Below are 21,725 nucleotides of genomic sequence, written 5' to 3' on the forward strand. Positions count from 1 at the left end.
GAAGAGGGCAATGGGGTTGGCTGGGAAACGAAGCTTCTTTTGCTGATCTGGATCACACTGTGTGAACTGGAAGGTAGGCTGTTTCCCCCCCCCCCTTTGCTGTAATCCAGGCTTCCTTCATTTTGGTTTCAGTAGACCAGCCTTTCAACTTTTTTACCCTTGAGAAACCCCTGAAACATTCTCCAGGCTTCCAGAAGTGGCACAATCATGCAGAATATGGTTGGGAAACTCAGCTGTGTACATACTATGTCGGGCCCTCCCCTTCTCATGCCCTCCAGGCCCAATATTGGCCATTTTGGAGGATGGGAGGTCACATGACCATATATGGTCATATCGCCCAATAAACATTTGGGTGTCGAGGGACAGATGTGACATAAATGTCACTTTTTCAGGCTCGGCCATATGTACCATTAAATGTAATTCCAGGCACCAGAATTATAAACGAATAAAGAACATAGGCAAATCCAGTTAACAATATTATTTAAAAAAAATTAAAATGCAAAGAAAAGCAATTGATTATAGGATGGTATTGGTAGACATCGGGGGAAATTTTCACAGAGTAGCTCAGCAGTGGGATCGGTTGCTTGAGGAGATGGTGAGCTCCCCCTCACTGGCGGTCTTCAAGCAGCAACAGGACAGATACTTCTCCCGGATGCTTTAGGCTGATCCTGCATTGAGCAGGGGATTGGACTAGATGGCCTTTAAGGTCTCTTCCCACTCTATGATTCTGTAATTCATAGCTGAGAAAGCAGTCCATTTACTAGGGAACCCACAAAAGCCCCAATAAATGTATGTAACCATAGGCAAGAAAAAGTTTTTTCCCAAGAGATACCATAAATGGAAGGGTTTTTCCATACATTTCCATACAAATTAGTTACTTTTGTATATAGAGCACTTTTAGGAGAGGAGTCATTTTCCTTATAAGTATTCTTCAGCACCCCTCCCTCTCCCTCTCTGAATGAGCAGTGTAGGAACTCCAGGAGGGTTCGGTAGGGACTGCTCTGTCAAGTACAGGAAGTTTGGGAGTGGAACCAGGAGAGGCCAGGACCTCAGTGGGGTACAGTGGAGAGCCAGCTTGGTGTGGTGGTTAGGAGTGAGGACTTCTAATCTGGCGAGCCAGGTTTGATTCCATGCTCCCCCACGTGCAGGTGGCTGGGTGACCTTGGGCTCGCCACAGCACTGATAAAGCTGTTCTGACTGAGCAGTAATATCTGAGCTCTCTCAGCCTCACCTCCTTCCCAGGGTGCCTATTGTGGGGAGAGGAAAGGGAAGGAGATTGTAAGCCGCTTTGAGACTCCTTCGGGTAGAGAAAAGCGGCATATAAGAGTCAATTCTTCTTCTTCTTCTTCTTCTTCTTCTTCTTCTTCTTCTATGTCCTAGAGTCCACCCTCCACAGCATCCATTTTCTCCAGGGGAACTGATCTCTGTGGTCTGGAGAGGAGCTGTCCTTCCTGGGGATCCCTGGGTCCCACCTGGAGGCTGGCACTGCTACATCCTTGCTGTTTCATACCTTCACCCACAGAGTGATTTGTACTCTCTGACTTCTGGTGTTGACACTCGTCAGCTGACTGGGGGAAACCACAGGACTTCGTGTTAGGTTCCGCTCGATTAACAAAGGAGAGTCAAATCGAAAACCGAAAGCAAAGCCGCTAGGGGAATGAAGAGACCCTTTTGAATGCCTGGAATGGGGGGGGGCAGGGGTGCATCACAGTTATTTTGCTTAACTTTTATTCACTTTTCACAGTGGTGGATTGTTGAAGTGATGCCTTGAACTGCCTGGTGTTGAAGCAAAGTCCTGGTGGTGCCGATAAAGTGGGGAAAGATCACAAGGGGCTGGGCGCAAAGGTGCTTTCCAGAGTGTGTCCTGCATCATGACCAGTGGGTCCCTAGGAGGTGACATGGGGCAGGCCTGGAAGGAGGCATGGCATAGAAGGAAAAGAAGAGTTGGTTCTTATATGCCGCTTTTCTCTCCCCAAAGGAGTCTCAAAGCGGCTTGCATTCGCCTTCCCTTTCCTCTCCCCACAACAGACACCCTGTGAGGTGGGTGAGGCTGAAAGAGCCCTGATATTACTGAAGAAGAAGAAGAGTTGGTTCTTATATGCCACTTTTATCTACCTGAAGGAGGCTCAAAGCGGCTTACAGTCGCCTTCCCTTTCCTCTCCCCACAACAGACACCCTGTGAGGTGGGTGAGGCTGAGAGAGCCCCGATATTCCTGCTCGGTCAGAACAGCTTTATTAGTGCTGTGAGGAGCCCAAGGTCACCCAGCTTGGGGGAGCGCGGAATCAAACCCTGCTCACCAGATTAGATGTTCATGCTCCTAACCACTACACCAAGCTGTTAGGAGGGATGTCTGACCAGCACAGGCTGGGAATGCTTCCTAGCCCTTTCTCATCTCTCTTTGGGATGTTTTCTGGATCCTTTAGCAATGCATGGAGGGTGGCAGTGTGTAGTTGGAGGATCAATCTTGAAATAGATAAGGGCAGGAGCTGTGGATCTATGGCTGGGCCTCTGCTTGGCATGCAGAAGGTCCCAGGTTCAGTCCTCAATGTCTTCAAGTTAAAAAGGACCTAGCCACAGGTGATGGGGAAGACCTCTAATTCAGAACCTAGAGAGCGGCTCTCACCTTTAACATCAATAAATCAGAAAACAAGTAGGGAGAGGTGTGCCGTTCCCCACTCCACAATTACTCCTGATGCTTCACTGCACAGGGTCCTGGGTAAACATTCCCCAGTTCTGCAAGTTATTTTTGGGGAAATACTTCACATCCCACGCAGGGTACAGCTTTCCCCTGCCTCCCATCTTTTATTTTCTCTGGCCCGTGGACTGAGTTCTGATGCTGAGGAGAATGCTTACCCTTGGGGAGACAGTCATCTCCCCCCCCCCCAACAGAACTTTCTATGCAGAGCATCCTGGCCAGAGAGCAGAGATGCCCACCTTCAGATGCTGCCTGTCTGAATGTGTTGAGGGGTAGGATCTGAGAATGGCAACTTTGGTATTCTTCTGCCCAGCTCACCTGCAAGAGCTGCCAGCCTTTCCTTCCATGCTTGTGCACTGGGCGTGATTGAAGCGCCTGATCATGCGCTGAGTCCAACCTTTGAATGTGTTTTATGTGATCGCAGTGGAGCATTAACAGCTCTGCGGCTGCTTTTTGCCTGCACCAATCTCATGGGCAAAAACAGCCTTCATTTTAAGGTTTGCCCGGACCTTGTTTGGAAGTTCCTGGAGATTTTGGGGGGGGGGGGGAGCCACTTTTGAGGCAGACTTCAGTAGAAGGCATGTAGAAGGCACTGAAGAGCTCCCCCCCCCATTACCTACTCATTAGAAAACCTTCTGGCCAACAGAGAATGCTTTCTTATCCTAACTCTTAACCGTTCATTGCTAAAACTGTCATACCTTGCATGGGTGATCCTAGAGCACTGGTCCCTCTGAGGAAACAGCTAATTGTGCTCTTGAAAGAACTGCTAGCAAGTTGTAAATCTTGCCTTAACGCAAGGAAGCCTACTGGTCTGTTTACCCATGAATACAGGAAGCCTCTTCAAGGCTTGGCAAAGAGAGATCTTGGATTCTCCAGACTTCCCCTTGAGATCTCCAGAACTGGACCTTGTAGCTAACTCTTTGAAATGTGTCTTTTATTTCTCATAGCATTTGGTTAGGGGCGTATTGCTTGTATTCCTGTCATTATGTATAAGTTGTTAACCTTTATATTTTGATTGGCAATCCTTGTGGGGACATTTCCCCGCTTCGGTGGAGATGGATGGGGCAAGCAACTAGTCTCTGTTAATTATTTCTTTTCACAATGGGGAAAGTGTCAGCTATTAATTACTGACACGGACAGTTTTATTTCTCCAATGTGTTTGTGAAAAAAAATTATGGCATAATATGGCTTGATTTGGATAGTATTAGAATGTTTACTGATTTGCCACTAATTTACCTTTCCTTGGGGCTTTCCGCACTCCTCCAAAATTCCACAATGGTTATTAATTGAAAATGCTACAGTTTTGCCGTTATGCACAAGGTCGTTGACAATCTGCAACACTCCTGAAACTGATCTGCAAAAAGAGTTTCGTTGTAGCGCTTTCAGGGAAATCCCAAAAAGTGGATTCACCCTCCGGAAAGCGCTACACTCCTGCAACCAATCTGCAACACTAGCGGGAAAGTTTTGTGTGTTACCATTGTTGTGGTTTCTACAAAGTCCCTCCCCCTGGCTCTCTCCTCTGATCTTCCGGTGAAGCGATCGCCATTTTTTTTTCTCCAAGCGAGCGGAGATCAACGCACCGGCGAGCCTCCGTTTAGCCAGTGAGGCTTCCCCGTCTGCAGTCCCTCTGTTTACAGTCACTAAGCACAAGCAACACAGAAGCCCGTTTGCTGATTTATTTTCCCTTTATTTTTCACACCGTTTTCGGCCAAAAATCGCGCCCGTGAGGGGGGGGGGATTTTTTTTTTCACTCAGGGGGAGCGTGGCAACGATGAAACGCCAGCTCAAACACCACCTGCTAGCTGGATGGGCCTCTCCGTTGCAACGAATCAACGCATATTTGTTGCAACGGGTGTGTGTGTGTGTGTTTTTTTAAACCTTTCTTAAAGGGAAAGGGGCTGTTTGGGAGCATGCTAACGGCCGCCCATTGGCTGCTTGACGGCCAGGGGCGGGACGAGCTTGGCAATAGCGCTTCCTGGCTAGCGATTTTTCCCGCAGGTATGCTTAACGACAAATTCCACTATTTTAAATGGCGATTTTTCGTTCAGCAAACAATTTGCTACATGGATCCCGGTGCGGAAAGCCCCCTTATATTTGCCTCTTGTGGCACAGAGTGGTAAGCGGCTGAAAGACTGTCTGAAGCTCTGCCCATGAGGTTGGGAGTTTGATCCCAGCAGCCGGCTCAACGTTGACTCAGCCTTCCATCCTTCTGAGGTTGGTAAAATGAGTACCCAGCTTGCTGGGGGGTAAAATAGTAATGACTGGGGAAGGGAATGGCAAACCACCCCGTATTGAGTCTACCATGAAAACGCTAGAGGGCGTCACCCCAAGGGTCAGACATGACCCGGTGCTTGCACAGGGGATACCTTTACCTTTTATATTTGCTCTCAAATGATCCTTGTCCTTTTTCTCTGAGGAAGAGGGCCTGTACTCAAAAGCTCACGCCTTGGATAAATCTTTGTTGGTCTTAAAGGTGCTGTTGGACTCCATTTTTGTTGTGCCCAGAATTGCCATCTTCTATTGACGTTTGATCTCTGGTCAGTGTCTGTCACGTGACCTTGCTATCCTCTCATTTCCACGGCTACAGGTTTATGGCCATGCAAATGACGATAATTGACCCTGCGGAATTTGTTATTTGAGAAAGCCTTTGAAGCGAAAAGTCTTTAAACCTTCACACAACATTAACCACACCATCTATGGCCTGTTTGCTTGGTCATCTTCTTACATTTTAAATGCTATCGCATGCTGACAGTCGCCCTCTGTCCTCTGCATAGGACTTTTACGACGATGTTCATAAGTCCTTATTTAAAAACCGCATGACTGATAACTCTGTGTGGAAACAATAAGGCCTTCCTGGGACAGTCCGTGAGGGAGACCACAGTGGCTGTTTTAACACAAAGGCACGTCAAAGGCCTTTTGAGAGGGGGATTTGGGGAATGACCGTTTATCACTTTTACGGAACTTGATAGGAATTCCAGCATTGTTTCCCCAATGTTTTTGGGAGCCATGATGGACCTCAGGAGGACAGATCACCTGTTTTACCTAAGCGTTCTCACAGGGCATAATAGTGAACTCTTTGGATATAATGACACAGTTTGCCAATCAGACACTAAGGGCCTTTTCGCACAGGGATCTTTGTTGCAAATTGTTTGCGGAATGAAAAATCGCCATTTAAAATAGTGGAATTCGTCGTTATGCATACCTGCCTTTGTAGTGGAATCAGTTGCGTTTTTTAGCGTTTCCCACAGGCTTCCGGTCTCGGCAGAAATCGCTAGAAAGGAAGCGCTATTGCCAAGCTCGTCCCGCCCCTGGCCGTCAAGCAGCCAATGGGCAGCCGTTAGCATGCTCCCAAACAGCCCCTTTCCCTTTAAGAAAGGTTTTTTAAAAATAAACACAGACCCATAGCAATGAATCTAGGTAGATTCGTTGCTACGGAGAGACCCATCCAGCTGCCTAATGTGAGCTGTCGTTTGATTGTATGATCGTTTGCACGCTGCCTCGAGTGATAAAAAAAAAATCCCCCCCCCTCTCACGGGCCCGATTTTCGGCTGAATTTATGTGTAAAAAATAAAGGGACTTTATTTCAGCAAACGGGCTTTTATGTGGTTTGTGCTTAGTGACTAAAGGTGAAGGACTGAAGCCAGGGAAGCCTCTAAACAGAAAGAGGCTCGCCGGTGCGTTTATCCCCGCTCGCTCGGAGAAAAAAAAATGGCGATCGCTTCGCCGGAAGTTTGGAGGAGAGAGCCAGGGGGAGGGACTTTGAAGAACCAGCAACAATGGTAACGCACAGGTCTTTAGCGCTACTGTTGCAGATTGGTTGCAGGAGTGTATCGCTATCCGGAGGGTGAATCCACTTTTCTGGATTCCCCTGAAAGCGCCACAACGAAGCGCTTTTTGCTGATTGGTTTCAGGATTGTTGCAGATTGTCTACGACGTCGTGGGTTATGGCAAATTAGTAGCGTTTCCAAATAGCAACCATTCTGCTACTTTGAAGCCGTGCGAAATGGCCCTCAGTTAAGCAGTAGACACAGCTTCAAGACAGCAGAAGAGAGAGATTTCTGTGTTTTCCTGACTTACATCTTGGCAGTTCTTTGGCATCCAACAAGAGCTGGCATATGCTTTGTGGCACTCCTATGAGTCAAAGAAACACTTGCATGAAATCAGGGGGACGTTTAGGAGTTGGGGAAGGAATTGAGTGTGGATTATGGTTGCTAGGTCCCTCCTAGCAACTGGAGAGGAGGTGGGGGTGGGGGAACTTACTAGGAGTGGAAGGAAGGCCTAGGCTACATAAGCTACATTGCTGGCAATGACCATTTATGCACTGGTCCAGCTTCACTGCCCCAGCTCCTGTGCAGGAGCAAAAATCGGGGGCAGGTGAGGCACACTGGGCCAAATGCTTCCCATGTGGGTGTAGGAAGAGGTGGGGCAACCTGCCACGACTAAAACTCCAACCTACAGCCCAGCATGAAACCTCCAGTGCATAAATGGTTAATGTGATGTCACATCAGGCATGTACTGGAAGTAGCATCATTAAGCTAGGATGTCCTGGTGACATTCTGGCATTTGGGCAAAATCTCTATAGTAAAAATGGATTCTACCATAGTGTTTTTGCCCAAATACTAGAGCGTCATCCAGATGCCATCAACACTACGACATCACTTCTGGTGAAATGGCCCTAAATCTCCTTCGCCTTCTGCTTGTACGCCTATGACCCATGTCCCATTTTATCTTTGGAAGATCGCATGCTCTCAAAACATCACGCCTTGACTCTTATCTAGTTGGACACAAGAATTAAAGGGGAATGAACAGTCAAGGGCAGGAAAGGGTTACTGCCTCCCCCTTCCCAAGGACAGTTATGCAGATCTGTCCCGTTATTTCTCTCACTTCCAGAGGGGTGGAATTTGCTGCTCTGAGTTCTTCCAGCAGGAGAGAAATGTCAGCAAATCTGCTTAGCATTTATTCTGCTCTGCAACATGAGTTCATGTAAATTCACAATGGACCATTTCATAGTGACAACACTAAACTGGGATTGTTGGAAGGGGCTAAGCATAAGCAGCACTGTCTTAATTGTACGCTCCAGAAGTCATTGTAACGCTGTATTCAAAGAGATTATATGGAATGCATAACAATGATCATCTTTAACTGCTCCTGCGGAGCGGATAAAATAAAAGAGTAAGGGCCCTGAGGGCAGGCCCTGTCCGGGATGAGGAAGGGTGCCCATTGGCCCCTTCCCGTGGACTGACAAGTGGAGGAGCCTCCCAACCCGCCCAAAGTGCCTCCCAACCCACCCAACCCCCCACAAGGGCAAACCTTCGCCCCACGGCGGCCATTCCTCTGTTTGCCACCGAGAGGGAAGGTAGATCCGCAGCCCCCCGTCGCCTGGCCTGGGGGGTAGGGGTAGGGAGCTTTCCCAGGTGTCACGGGGCATCGCGCTCCCCGGGCCCTGGGAAGGCTTTCTCCCCGGGGGGGGGGGAGGGAGAGGTAAAATCCCGGTGCCTGGAAAGCTTCCCCGGTGGCTGGAAAGGCTTTTTCCTCCCCCCCCCCAGGGAAAAGGCCTGGGGAACGGCTTCCCCCGGGGGGGAGTTCGGGTGGGCCCAGCCCTTCCCACCCACCCGGGCAACGCTGCCAGGGCAGTTGGGAATGGCTAGCACCCGCTGTATTTTTTTCACAGCGGGCTTAATTTCTAGTAGTATAATAAGATGGTGTAAACTGGTTGCATTTTACAATGGTTTTTATTGCTAAATGCAGAATACCCAATGGTTGCTTCCTCCAGTAAGATCCTTTTTTTTTTTTTACCATTCTTGCCCACTCCTGGGAAAATATAAGTGGATAGACAGACAGACAGATTTACCCTTTTGGCTTTGTAGCCTAACTAATTTTGGTATTTTGTATAATCGTTAACTGGCTCCTGGAACTAAAACTATCCTGCTTTAGTCACTAAAGAAAACAACAAAAGCACCAAGGCAAAAAAAACAACAACAGCAGTTGATTTATTGAACAAAGAAACCACTCAAGGACATCCAGAATAAAAGGGATTACATGCATGGCAGAGTAATGGTATAACCACTCCCCCAGAGAAGAAAATTCTTTCCCAGAACCTTGGTCTTAAAACCTTTCTTTCCCTCCTCTCCTCAGTCTAAAAAGATTAATTATTTTTTCCTCTCACTCCCAAGACAGAGCTAACCTTTCCTCAGAGATCCAAAAAGCACATCACCCAACTGTGAACAGCAGTGGAACGGAACAGTCTGGAAAAAGAACCCCATAGGTCCAACATAAACAAAAACAGACTAAGGATTGTGTGTATGTGTAGAGGAGAATCCATCACATCCCCAACTGCCACCAACTGGAAGAACACCACAAATTAATGTGACATCGCCCAGAAGTGAAGTCAGCACACTGAAGATGGGGGAGGAACACACTCTGGTTTTGGGGCAAAACTCTATGGTTAGAAGCACATTTGACCCCTGATGTCACTTCCAGGTGACGTCAGCATGTTGCATCATTCCTTCCTGCTCCCGGAAACTGCCCCTTATCCCTCGCCGGCAGTACCAGTGGACTTGGCAACCTTCGTTCAGATTCAGATGTATTAATATACGGCTCCAAGCCAGGTACAAAATCACTTAAAAGCCCCGAACAACACTGTAATTGTTACAAAATAATGTAAACCAGTCTGTAGTTGTAAAAATAGGGCATTTAAAATAACATTCAACAGAAATAGTTTAAAAAGAAAATTAAATTACCAAAATTCATAGTGAGTTTCCAGTGCTAACATATATTTGACGTAACTTGTAAGCTACAGCACAATATTTAGCTACCTGTTTAGAGATATCGGTGTTTTTCCCCTGAGAGGAACATTTTGATTTTTCCTTCCTCTGATATTCCAGGAGATGGAAGCAAAAGGGGAGCAATGAGCATAGATTCAGATTCAGAGTACCTTTATTGGCATAAATGAGCAAATGAGCCCCCCCTCACAAACTGGCGGTAGAGAGCGTCACCCCCCTCCGTAGTTGAGGATGCGGAGAGCAAATGAGTAGATTACGCCATCGCTGTTGCCATTACTGTAAATTATCGGTTTTTATTGTCATTTTATGGTTTTAGGGGACAGGGTTATGTAAGCCGCCTTGAGCCTTCGGGGGGAGGCGGGGTATAAGTATAAATATAATAATAATAATAATAATAATAATAATAATAATAATAATAATAATGTAGTAATAATAATCCTTATCCATGATTCCTCTATATATTTGTGAAACAGCCTGGGGGGTGGAACGTGTCCAGCTGTCTGAGTTGGAATTGGGCCAATCAGGGTGCAGCCAGCAATGCTGGCTACACCCTGATTGGCCCTGGCCCTACAGCTCCTACCCTCCCTCCTTGGATGCTAGCCATGTTCCTCTCAGAGGTGCCAGAGACAGAGAGAGACACAGAGAGCCCTGCCAGACAGAGAGCTGCCCCAAGCTGCTGTCCGGCCCTGCTTCTCTCCTAAGAAGGGGCCCTAATTACCTGCTATGGCTCCTGCTGCCACGGAGAGAGAGACACAGAGAGAGCTGCTGCGACAGAGGAAGAGAGAGACAGACAGAGAGAGCTGCCCCAAACTGCACACCAGTCCTGCTTCCCTCCTAAGAACAAGCCCTAATTACCTGTAATGCCTCCTGCTGTGAGGCACACTGAAAGACAGGGAGAAAGAGATGCACACACAGATCTGCTCCTCCCGGTGTCCCCTGGACATTGCATTCCTGGTTGCAATGGGCTATCTTGTAATAATAATAAACCTTTATTGGCATAAAACAATAAGAGGCAAATACAGCTAAGAAGGATAAAAATATAATAGGGTAAAATAAGCTCATATTATAAACTAAAACAGAGTAAAATTGGCTGATTAAAACATCTGGATCGATAAACCACCATTAAAAATTCAGCTGCACACAATGTAGTCTTTGCAGAGAGATCATTGATCAGGAACTGGAGTGTAGCTTCATCATTAACTAAACGTGATATTAATGTAGTAAAACAACAAACACATAAATATTACTGTGTACTGCATAGAGCAGGCACCTAAAGAAAACACACCCAAAGGTCTCTAATTCCCTTGAACCAAATACATATGTTCTCATGACCTTCAGTATCGCCCCCCCTAACATTGCAGATGGAAGGGCAGAACACCTCGCCTTCCTATGATGGCAAGTCAAGTTGATTGTATGTGTGTGTGCTATTTGGGGAGCCTCTGAGGCCAGCCCCAAGGCCAGGGGTTAGCCTTGACAGCATGCATAAAAGGAACGTTGGTCTAAGGCCCATTCTGCACACACTGGATAATGCAGTTTCAATGTGCTTTTGCAGCTGGATTTTCCTGTGCAAAATAGGATAATCTACTTTTGAAGTACATTGAAAGTGCATTATCCAGTGTGTGCAGAATGGGCCCAGATCTATTACGATGGCTACATAGAGCTTCTATATACAGTGGCTGTATGCCTCTAACTAGCACATACTGAAAGGAACAAATAAGAAGGGGGAATTTTTTCCTGCCCTGCTTGAGAGCTTCTAAACTGCCCACTGCTGGGAAACAGGATACAGGGCCGATTTGCTCTGACCAAACAGCCGGGCACGCGTCTGGCCCTCTTTCTCAGCCCCAGCCTCTAATTGTTAGGAAAGGACACATTTTGCTGAATCATTTCTCAGTCTTCAGAAGACTTCCTTCTGTTCCGATCTCAATAACATCTCAGCCTGAGAAGGAGCTTTGTGCCTAATGTTTCCTGATTCCCCGCTCAAATTTCCCCTCTTCTAATCACATCCTTCGCCCCACCCTTCCAGGTAAACGCTGTCTCCTGCTTGGCTACTTTGTGTTCATTTTCACACTTCGATGTTCAGAAGGTGCCAAAATCAATACAAACATTTGCTTAACTTGCGGGGGAAGTATTGTACTTGCTATAGATAGTTGAATCTTTGCACACATTGCGTGGAAGGTGAGGGGCAGTGCGCAGTGTACTCCATCATGGGTTGTGTCCCTGGTCATGTTCCTTATCAAGGTAATGGGGGGGGGGGGGAAGACTGCACGTAATGGGTTGAATGATAGAATAAAAACTTCTACACGATAGAGCTGGAGAGAAATACTGTCGCCCCTTCTTTTTATTATATATGTCGTGTTTTTATTATATAAGAGCTTTACACTCTGCTGTCTCCAACTGCCGGGTGGTCCCTGGCCCCAAGGAAGCCCGCTTGACCTCAACCAGGGCTGGAGCTTTCTCCATCCTGGCCCCCATCTGGTGGAACGAGCTCCCAGAGGAGATCAGGGCTCTGCCTGAACTCCCACAATTCCACAGGGCCTGCAAAAGGGAGGGCCTCCACCAGGCATTTGGTTGAGGTCTACCAGAACCAATCACCTTCCATTGGTCTCCCTCCCATGAAAATCGCCACCCATTCCTCCAACCCTACATCAGCCTACATTAGTAGGCTGTAGTTTGAATTACTGTTCCCACCATTGTTCTACTGTTCTATCATATTGTTCTATTTGTTCTTACTGTATTGTTACCATTTATAACTACTGATTTATCCGTACTGTTCCCTGTTCCTCTAAGTTTTATGTAAAGTACACCGAGCCTCAGGGCAGGCCGATATATAAATATAATAATAACTAATAAAAGTAAAAGAGCCTCTTGTGGCGCAGAGTGGTAAGGCAGCCGTCTGAAAGCTTTGCCCATGAGGCTGGGAGTTCAATCCCAGCAGCCGGCTCAAGGTTGACTCAGCCTTCCATCCTTCCGAGGTCGGTAAAATGAGTACCCAGCTTGCTGGGGGGTAAACGGTCATGACTGGGGAAGGCACTGGCAAACCACCCCATATTGAGTCTGCCATGAAAACGCTAGAGGGCGTCACCCCAAGGGTCAGATATGACTCGGTGCTTGCACAGGGGATACCTTTACCTTTTAATAAAAATAAATACCTGACCTGCATAGCCCAGGCTAATCTGATCTTATCAGATCTGGAAAGCTAAACAAGGTTAGCACCGGTGAGTGTTTGAATGGAAGACCACCAGGGTCTCTGTTCGTCTCTTGCTCTGAAAACCCAATGAGATCAACCTAAAGGAGCTGGGAGTTGACTTACCATCACACTATTATTTTTTGCTTCAGTTTCTTTTAAAATTTATTTATTTATTTATTTATTTATTTGATTTGTATGACCGCCGCTCTCGGAAACCGACTCGCGGCGGTTCACAATATTTTAATACAAATACAATATATTAACCATTAAAAATTCCCCATTAAAACCCCATTAAAACCCCATTAAAACAATGACTAAGTCACAATGATGGCGATTAAAAAAAAAAAAACTATTCCCATACAGGCCCGCTGGATGAGCAGAAAGGAACGGAGGATAATTGGGCATAGGATGGAACACTCTGGGGAACCAGGTCAGTCTAGTACTGGCCTCCCCCCTCCGGGGAGAGGGGTCCGATCTTAGCCCCGGGCCATCACCCGGCCTTAGACAAACGCCTGGCGGAAGAGCTCCGTTTTGCAGGCTCTGCGGAACTCAGAGAGCTCCGACAGGGCCCGCAGCTCTTCAGGGAGCTCATTCCACCAGGTAGGGGCCAGGACCGAAAAGGCCCTGGCCCTTGTCGAGGCCAGGCGTGCCTCCCGGGGTCCTGGGATCATCAGCAGATTCTTACCCGCAGAGCGAAGTGCCCTGCGGGGGGCATAAGGAGATAGGCGGTCCCTCAAGTATGCAGGACCCAAGCCGCGTATAGTCTTAAAGGTTAATACCAAAACCTTGAACCTGATCCGGAAACAAACTGGCAACCAGTGCAGCTGCTTCAGCAGAGGCTGAACATGGGACCTCCAAGATGATTTAGTGAGGACCCGTGCAGCTGCATTCTGTACCAGCTGTAACTTCCGGGTTAGAGACAAGGGTAGGCCCGCGTAGAGCGAGTTACAGAAGTCTAATCTAGAAGTAACCGTTGCATGGATCACAGTGGCCAGGTGTTCCGGGGGCAGGTAGGGCGCTAGTAGCCGAGCTTGGCGTAGATGGAGAAACGCCGTCCGGGCTACCTTAGTGACCTGGGCCTCCATGGAAAGTGAGGCATCCAGAATCACTCCCAAATTCCTGGCTTGGGGCACAGATGACAATTGTACCCCGTCCAGGCAGGGAAGACGCGCTTCCTGTTCCTGCTCCCTTCGGCCTAGCCAAAGGACCTCCGTCTTGGAGGGGTTGAGTCTCAGGCGGCTCTTCCTGATCCATCCAGCCACTGCTTCCAAACAACTGGCGAATTTTTCTGGGGGGAGATGCTTATTAATGAAATTAATGATATCTTTACAGGGCGGGGCATCTAGGGTTGCCAGATTTCCCAGTGGATGTGGGGATCCTCCATTAATTGGCTGGTGGGGGGAACTTATCCTGAAAAAGAAGATCCATCTGATCTGCACCAACATGTCTATGTCACTGCCCATGTGACCCAGAAGTGACATCATCACATCTGTATCATTGGGGCAATACTCTGGTCTTTGGGCAAGAACTCTATGGTGGAAGCCAAATTTACCATAGAGTTTTCCCCCAAATACCAGAGCATTGTCCTGATGTCCGGGAAGAGAGGATGTCACTTTTGGGTTATGTGGTCAGTGACAGACATGTGGAAGTGGTTCTCAACCTTCAGGTCAGGACCCCATTTGGGGTCGCCTGGCTCCTTCCCCAAGGTCGCCGTGGTGGCAGGCGCAGCGGTAGGCGGCAGGTGGTGGTGGTGGAGGCAAGTGGAGGCAGCGGCCGGCAGAGGTGGCAGAGCTATGGCAATGGCTGCTTCTACGCCGCCTCGATTGTTGTGTGCAGCGCCCCACTGGCTCCTTCTGCAGCTGTCCAGCCTGCCCAGAGGGTCATCCCAGCACCTGCCAAAATGCTTCACTCAGCTCTTTCAGAGCTGGCAAGAAAGCACCTCCCTACCCCCACAGGTCCTAAGTCGCCCCATCCCGCCTGACTCTGTCTGACAAGCCCTGTGTGCTCTGCATCAGGGCCGCTGTGGAACCTCCCCTCCCCGCGGTTAAAAGAAGGGAAGAAGGAGAAAAGCACCGAGCCAAGGGAGCAAGACACAAACCCAAGCCTGGCCCAGAGTGGGACAGCGAGTAATGTGGATGTGGTGGCGGCGGCGGAAGCAGCCCCTTCCCCAGGGCAGGGCCCTGACCCCCCTCCAGTCACCTCCTGTGGGGGGTCGCCCATGGCCATGGCTGGGGAGGCCGGTGGAAATGCCTCCGCAGCACTAGCTGGCAGCTCCTTCGGCTGGGTCCCCGCTGGGCTTTGGCACCAAAGTTGGGGTCACGGCAAAGAAAAGGTTGTGAACCACTGGCTTAAAGACTAAAATAGATTTATTTGGAAGGGAAACAGCTATGTATGGGAGGGGGGGGAGAGAAACCTAACCATCTAACTGTTGTCTGCAGTCCTTTTGTTCAACTGCTGTTCTTCAGGGTGGAAGTGCATTCAAAAAGCAGGAAATCTGTGGAGCCAACCAGGATACTGGAGGAGATAATTTGCAAATCATCAGTAAGTTCCAATCCCATCTATGCTAACTATACATCTCCGATGCCCCCTTTATATTCTGCTCAGTGATGCACACTGCAGGTCTTGCATCTTGGTTTCATGAGGGGGGAGGCCTCATAGAGTCCACCCTTCAAAGCAGCCATTTTCTCCAGCAAAAGTGTTCTCTGTAGTCTGGAGACCAGTTTGGTGTAGTGGTTAGGAGTGCGCACTTCTAATCTGGCATGCCAGGTTCGATTCTGCACTCCCCCACATGCAACCAGCTGGGTGGCCTTGGGCTCGCTATGGCACTGATCAAGCTGTTCTGACCGAGCAGTGATATCAGGGCTCTCTCAGCCTCACCCACCCTACAGGGTGTCTGTTGTGGGGAGAGGAAAGGGAAGGCGACTGTAAGCCGCTTTGAGCCTCCTTCGGGTAGGGAAAAGCGGCATATAAGAACCAACTCTTCTTCTTCTTCTTCAGTTGTATTTCTGGGTGTTATCCCAGCCTCAGCTGGAAAACTGGCAAGCCTATATATACTGCATTTGCAGACTAGGGGGTGAGAATCTGTCAAAGGGCAATTTCAGCGTATTCTATGCACACATGTGCAAAACTTGCATTTTTGACCAGCCAGATTTCTGTCGCCGTGTATGTTGGGGAAGGAAGAGAGGAAGGATTCCTTCAGTCCCGCTGGAATGCAATCATACTGAAAGCCACCAGCATGCCCTGGCATCCAGCAGCCTGCTCCTTTCTGTCAATAGTTCTTAATTACCTCAGCCTTGGGAGGGAGGAGAGAGGCATTTTTGCAACCATCTTGAGCCTGGCTGAGAAGTGATGGCTTGGGCTGGACAGAGATAGCCGTCTTGTGTGAAAAAGTGGACATCTTCATGAAACTTTTGTGGCTGGATGCTGCCAACCTGAACCTTGTGCCTCTGCCCTGAACCTTACTCTTTTCTGGGTGTTTGGGAGCTAAGCAGGGAAATGTACCTTCCCTTTCTACTTCTTGGTGTAAAAGTTAGGAGTGTGGATTTCTAATCTGGCGAGTCGGGTTGGTTTCCCCGCTCCTCCACATGCAAACAGCTGGGTGACCTTGGGCTCACCATAGCACTGAGAAAGCTGTTCTGACCGAGCAGTGATATCAGGGCTCTCTCAGCCTCACCCACCCCACAGGGTGTCTGCTGTGGGGAGAGGAAAGGGAAGGCGACTGTAAGCCGCTTTGAGACTCCTTCGGATAGAGAAAAACAGCATATAAGAACCAACTCTTCTTCTTCTTCCCCATGCACCTGTAGCATTTGACCTCTCGATAGGGTTACGCAACTCTGCAGAAAAAGAATCTTTGTCCTTGAACTGGAGGGACTTTATGGGCTGGTTAATCCAACTCTCTGTTCAGTGTAGGAAATCCATAGCTCGGGAGCATTCAAAACAAACTGTTGTCCAGACCCCACTTGAAAGCTCCATTGAGGATAAAAGGTAAAGGTAAAGGTATCCCCTGTGCAAGCACCAGGTCATGTCTGACCCTTGGGGTGACGCCCTCTAGCGTTTTCATGGCAGACTCAATATGGGGTGGTTTGCCAGTGCCTTCCCCAGTCATTACCGTTTACCCCCCAGCAAGCTGGGTACTCATTTTACTGACCTCGGAAGGATGGAAGGCTGAGTCAACCTTGAGCCGGCTGCTGGGATCGAACTCCCAGCCTCATGTGCAGAGTTTTTAGACTGCAAGACTGCTGCCTTACCACTCCGCGCCACAAGAGGCTCTCCATTGAGGATAGGCCTACACAAACCTAGTGAATGGGCTCCATTGTCAAACTGCCAGGAACATAAAGAAATTTATCCTAATGCAGAGCTGAAATCTTGCCGTTTAAGGCCACCACAGGTACTTTTGCACTATAAGTAGTCTTGTAGCACAAGTAGAAGAAGAAGAGTTGGTTTTTATGCCCCACTTTTCACTATCAGATGAGTCTCAAAGCGGCTTACAGTCGCCTTACCTTCCTCTCCCCACAACAGGCACCTGGTGAGGTAAGTGGGGCTGAGAGAGCTCTGATAGGACTGCTCTTTGAGAACAGCTCTGAGAGAACTGTGAAGAGCCCAAGGTCTCCCAGCTGGCTGCATGTGGAGGAGCGGTGTTACTCTTAACCACGACTCCAAGTAGCCTTGCTGATTAAAGCCATTACAGGCTGGAGCTCAAATAGAAAAACAAGGAAGGGGACAGGACCAGGCCTCTTGCCTCCGAAAATATCATGGGAGGTGGGACCGGCTGCTAGCGCTTCCAAAGAAAATGTGAATGGCATAATGCAAAACCAATCCTCAGTATTGCCTTTCAGAGACGACATGTGCGGAGAGCCAGGTGCAAATTTGATGTCATTTTCTAGAGACCAATATGAAGGAAACCTGGAGAATACAGACAACTGCGGGAGAACCCCATGACAGTTTCTGCACTTACTGTTTACTCCAGAGTTTAAATGCCGTGAGTTTGGTATGATTTAAACTGGATTTTTAAAATACATTTTGCATTTTCCCTTCTTTCCCGGATTTTCATTGTGATCCAGTGGGATTGCGGAGTGCATTCCATGGAAAGTCTTAATTAAATATTTATTTTATCGACTCCCTTGTGGGGTCCCACAGGGCTTGGTACTCCAATTCTCCCTCCCCCTTGGTTGGGTATTGGGGGCGGGTTAGTTTAGGTTTTTATTTTTTGCCACATCTTGGTTTATTGTGTTCATTATGTTTTTGTTGTTGTGATTTTAATATATGGGGTTTTTATTGGGGTTTTTATTGTTGTAACTCGCCTCGAGCCTTCGGGGAGAAGCGAGTAACAAATTTAACAATAACGATAACAATAACAAGGTGGGCATGTTCATTTGTATCTGAGGGAGGGAACTCAGACAGTAAAAGGTGTAGCACAAGACTAACGTTCTGTCTACCAAAACGACAAATGCTCATCAATTTGATGGTGAGATACTCCGATCTTGGCTGCTTCATCTCAAATAAACACACAATGGAGCTCTGCAGAATGACTCTGGTTTTTATCATCCTTATTTGTAGGGAGCCATGTGTTTGTTCAAAACCAATGGTGCCTGCTGATGATTTATTTTCCCTAGGACAAGTGTGGATAGAGACAGATTGGGGTTGCTCAAAAGCTGCTTTCACAGAGAACCCTTCAGGGGCACAATCACTGCTTTTGGAGAACAGAATCATTTTTGAGGCTCTGGTTGAAGACCTAAAAGTTACACAATATGAACGTACTGAGGTATCTCCTATCCCAGGCCTGTGCACTTGAATCTTTTTGCCTAAATGCAGAACTTTGCACTAGTTTGGGCTGAGTTTCATTTTGGCTTCTTCTTGATGTTCTTATGCACAGTCACCTTGACTTTTTGTACAGCATTTGATTAACGTGGATGACCTCCTCAATAACAGGGATGGGGGTGGGGAGGGGAATAAAGGATACTTCATTTCCAAAATAAATTGTAGAATTTTCTAACAAGCATTTCAGGAGTAGGAAAAGAAAAACTGCAGGGTGGAACCCGGGAAAGCCACTCGCTAATAGGGTCTTGTATAGGAGAATTTGGCACTGCAACAAACCCAGGGTCTTGTTGTTCGTGGCACCAAGATTCTGGAACTCTCTCCCCAGGGGCAGTTATATTTTCCCTTCTGTTGCCATCTTCTGCTAATGGGTGCGAGCCTTTTTGCTTCATTCAGATTTCCCTCAAGGGCCCTCCCTCAGGTACAAATGTTTTAATTCATGTTTTGTTTGTATTTTAACTTTTTTTTAAAATGGTTTTACTGATGTGCAGGGGGAAATTCATTTTATAATGTATAATAATGGCTCTTGTAAGGGCAGAAATAGTTTGTTCTTTTCTATCATCTGAATTAATGAGGTGCAGGGAACATTACTGAGGTCTCCCGTCATGTCTAATCCAAGAAGCTGGTGGTTGCTGGGGGAGCACATCACACGTTGTTCATTGGATGTCCCATCCTGTTGATTGTATTGACTCTATGCAATCCCACGAGTCCCCATGAGAAAGGCAGACTCTGAGTTTTTCTGCATTCTCATTGCCCTTGCTTTTGTAGTCTTGTTGCTTAGGGGATTTTTCCTTCTTTTCTGCAGGTGTTTCCCCCCTCTAGTGGCTGATTTGATGGCACATCCCTTTCTCATACCATGTAAAAACCTTACCGCCCTTCCAATGATGTTCTGAGCCTCTGATTGGCTTTCAATGGGGGACATCCCAGCCAGCTTGGTATAGTGGTCAGGAGTGCTGACTTCTAATCTGGCAAGCTGGGTTTGATTCCATGTTCCTCCACATGCAGCCAGCTGGATGACCTTGGGCTCACCAAAGCACTGATAAGGCTGTTCTGAATGAGCAGTAATATCAGGGCTCTCTCAGCCTCACCCACCTCACAGGGTGTCTGTTGTGGGGAGAGGAAAGAGAAGGCAATTGTAAGCCACTTTGAGACTCCTTCTCATAGAAAAAAGCAGAATATAAGAACCAACTCTATTTCTTCTTCTATAGGGTATTAGCAGTCCCTGACTGAGAGCTTATCAGTGGCCGTTCTCTGTCCCCCTGCTCCTCCTCTGTTCCGCTTCCTGGCACTGGGCATTAGGAGGAGGAGCAGCCAGGAGGTAAGCCCGGGAGCTGGGGATGGCCATTCAGTTACACTCTGCCACAGCTATATCATGCTCTGTCACCTCCTAGCTGACAGGGAAGGTGGGGAGGGCCATCCACTTTGCTGTGGGTGCCCTGTGTTTCCCACCCTCCTGGCTGCAGGGAGAGCTGGGGGGCGGCGTCCAACCCAGCTCGCCACCTGGCCCTCCTTGCAGGAGCAAGGGCAGAAGGTGAAGGGTGGCAAGGCTCCTGCAGAGTGCGGTGGCCCCATCCAGTAAGCTCAGCTACCTTGCTCTGCAGAGGCCCTCCCGCCCTCCAACTTCCCACTTTCTATGGCCCATTTTAAAAATGGGTTTTATTACTATTAGCCACATAAAGCCCTCCAGTTTGGGCTTTTCTGCATTCTTTGTCTTTATTCTGTCCTGCTGTTATTTTGCCCCCTCTAGTGGTCAATTAAATCTTACATTGATTTATGTCTGTTGTATCTTCCTGTAGGTTTAAACTTCAGGTTTATATGCCAAACATACAGCGATGTACTACGGAATGGACCAGCAGATGGAGCAAAACATGTGCAGAAGAGTAAATGACATCAACTCCAAAGCAACAGGAACACACAAGGGAGGGAAAATGAGAATGCAGAAAAACCTCATAAGTAAAGTTTTTTTTGCTATGTGCTTTCTCAGTGCATGCATGCTTTTGCATGACTCGATAACCAAGGTAGAACTCAAGAATTAAAGCTGCAGCACAATCAGAAGTGGCTTCTGCCAGGTCTCTAAGGCATCAGCACATCCATGCAATTGGTAACCTGAGGATCCAGATGTTGTGGGTCAGCCAGCTCCAACAGAGCAAAATGACACAGAGGGAATCAGCAGACCTGACCCAGAGCTACAGCCAGTGCTAGAGACACTTCAGGAGGAGACTCAAATCCTCAGCCAAATTCTAGTACAATAGCCCCTCAGCCCAGAATTGGCAATAGAGAATCATCTGCCCCTGTTACCAGAGCCTTGGGAACAGCACAGGAGGACGGTAAGGAGAGAAGTGCAAGACCGAAGGCACAGTGCCAGGTTGGCAGCACAGCACTGGCTCCATATCAGTGATGAGTGTTTGCAGGAGCAGGGCTGAGGTGGGTGGCAAGTGCTTAATGTGATTTAAAAAGCAACCCACAAAGGGATATCTGAGTAGAAGCAATGTGCTTATTAGGTATTGGCAGTCTGCATTTCTTACTGCGGCTTGTGCTCTAGGATCTTGCTCTTGGACTTCCCCTTGAATCTGTGAGTTCGGTCTAATGATTTGTTATCTGGCGATTGGCCTGCTATCTTGACAGCCTCTGTGGACTAGAAATACACTTGGGACACCAGCCGGGAAATAAGTGGTAGAGAATCTGATAAAAGCTCTTCTGCAAAATGCCTCCAGGTGTGTAATCTCCAATCCAAATACCTATGCCAGTGTTGCTTCCTTAGAAAAGTCTCTTGCTCTGGCAGTGTTCCAAATACCAGAATATTCTGGGCAGCGTTGCTCCAGAAGGGTTGGACGAAAAGGCGATGCCAAAGCAGAGGAGAGAATTTGCATGGAAGTTTCAAAAAGCTAACAAAAATCAATCGGTTTCATTAGGGGTGGGGGAGAGTGTTTCAAAGTGGTATTCAGTGGGCCATTAGGGTTGCCAGGTCCAACCTGGCAACTGGGTGGGGGTGGTGGTCAAGAAAGTGAAAGACCCTTGTTGCTGGCATTGCAAAGGAAGCAATGTCATGAGGCCAGTGATGTCTGGAGGACACTCTGGTATTTGGGCATAAACTCAATGGTAAAACCAGCTTCTAAGGCTGAGCATCAACGAATTGAGGCTTTTGAACTCTGGTGCTGGAGAAGACTCTTGCGAGTCCCTTGGACTGCAAGGCGAACAAACCGGTCAGTCCTAGAGGAGATCAGCCCTGACTGCTCTTTAGAAGGC

The 21,725-nt window shown here is 47.9% G+C and overlaps 1 long non-coding RNA gene across 2 annotated transcripts in view; it reads left to right on the forward strand.

Moving 5' to 3' along the window:
* LOC143835176 (uncharacterized) overlaps nt 1-21,415 on the forward strand; it is a 40,582-nt gene extending 19,167 nt beyond the window's left edge. The window contains exons 3-6 of one of the 2 annotated variants that reach the window (XR_013230029.1): nt 15,104-15,206; nt 17,501-17,652; nt 19,688-19,797; nt 20,276-21,415. This is a non-coding gene — a long non-coding RNA (uncharacterized LOC143835176). The remainder of the gene's footprint in view (nt 1-15,103; nt 15,207-17,500; nt 17,653-19,687; nt 19,798-20,275) is intronic. The other variant, XR_013230030.1, reaches the window with a different exon arrangement.
* Nucleotides 21,416-21,725: the final 310 nt, after the last annotated feature.

This window comes from Paroedura picta, chromosome 4, assembly GCF_049243985.1.
Source record: "Paroedura picta isolate Pp20150507F chromosome 4, Ppicta_v3.0, whole genome shotgun sequence".
NCBI classification, from domain to species: Eukaryota; Metazoa; Chordata; class Lepidosauria; order Squamata; family Gekkonidae; genus Paroedura; species Paroedura picta.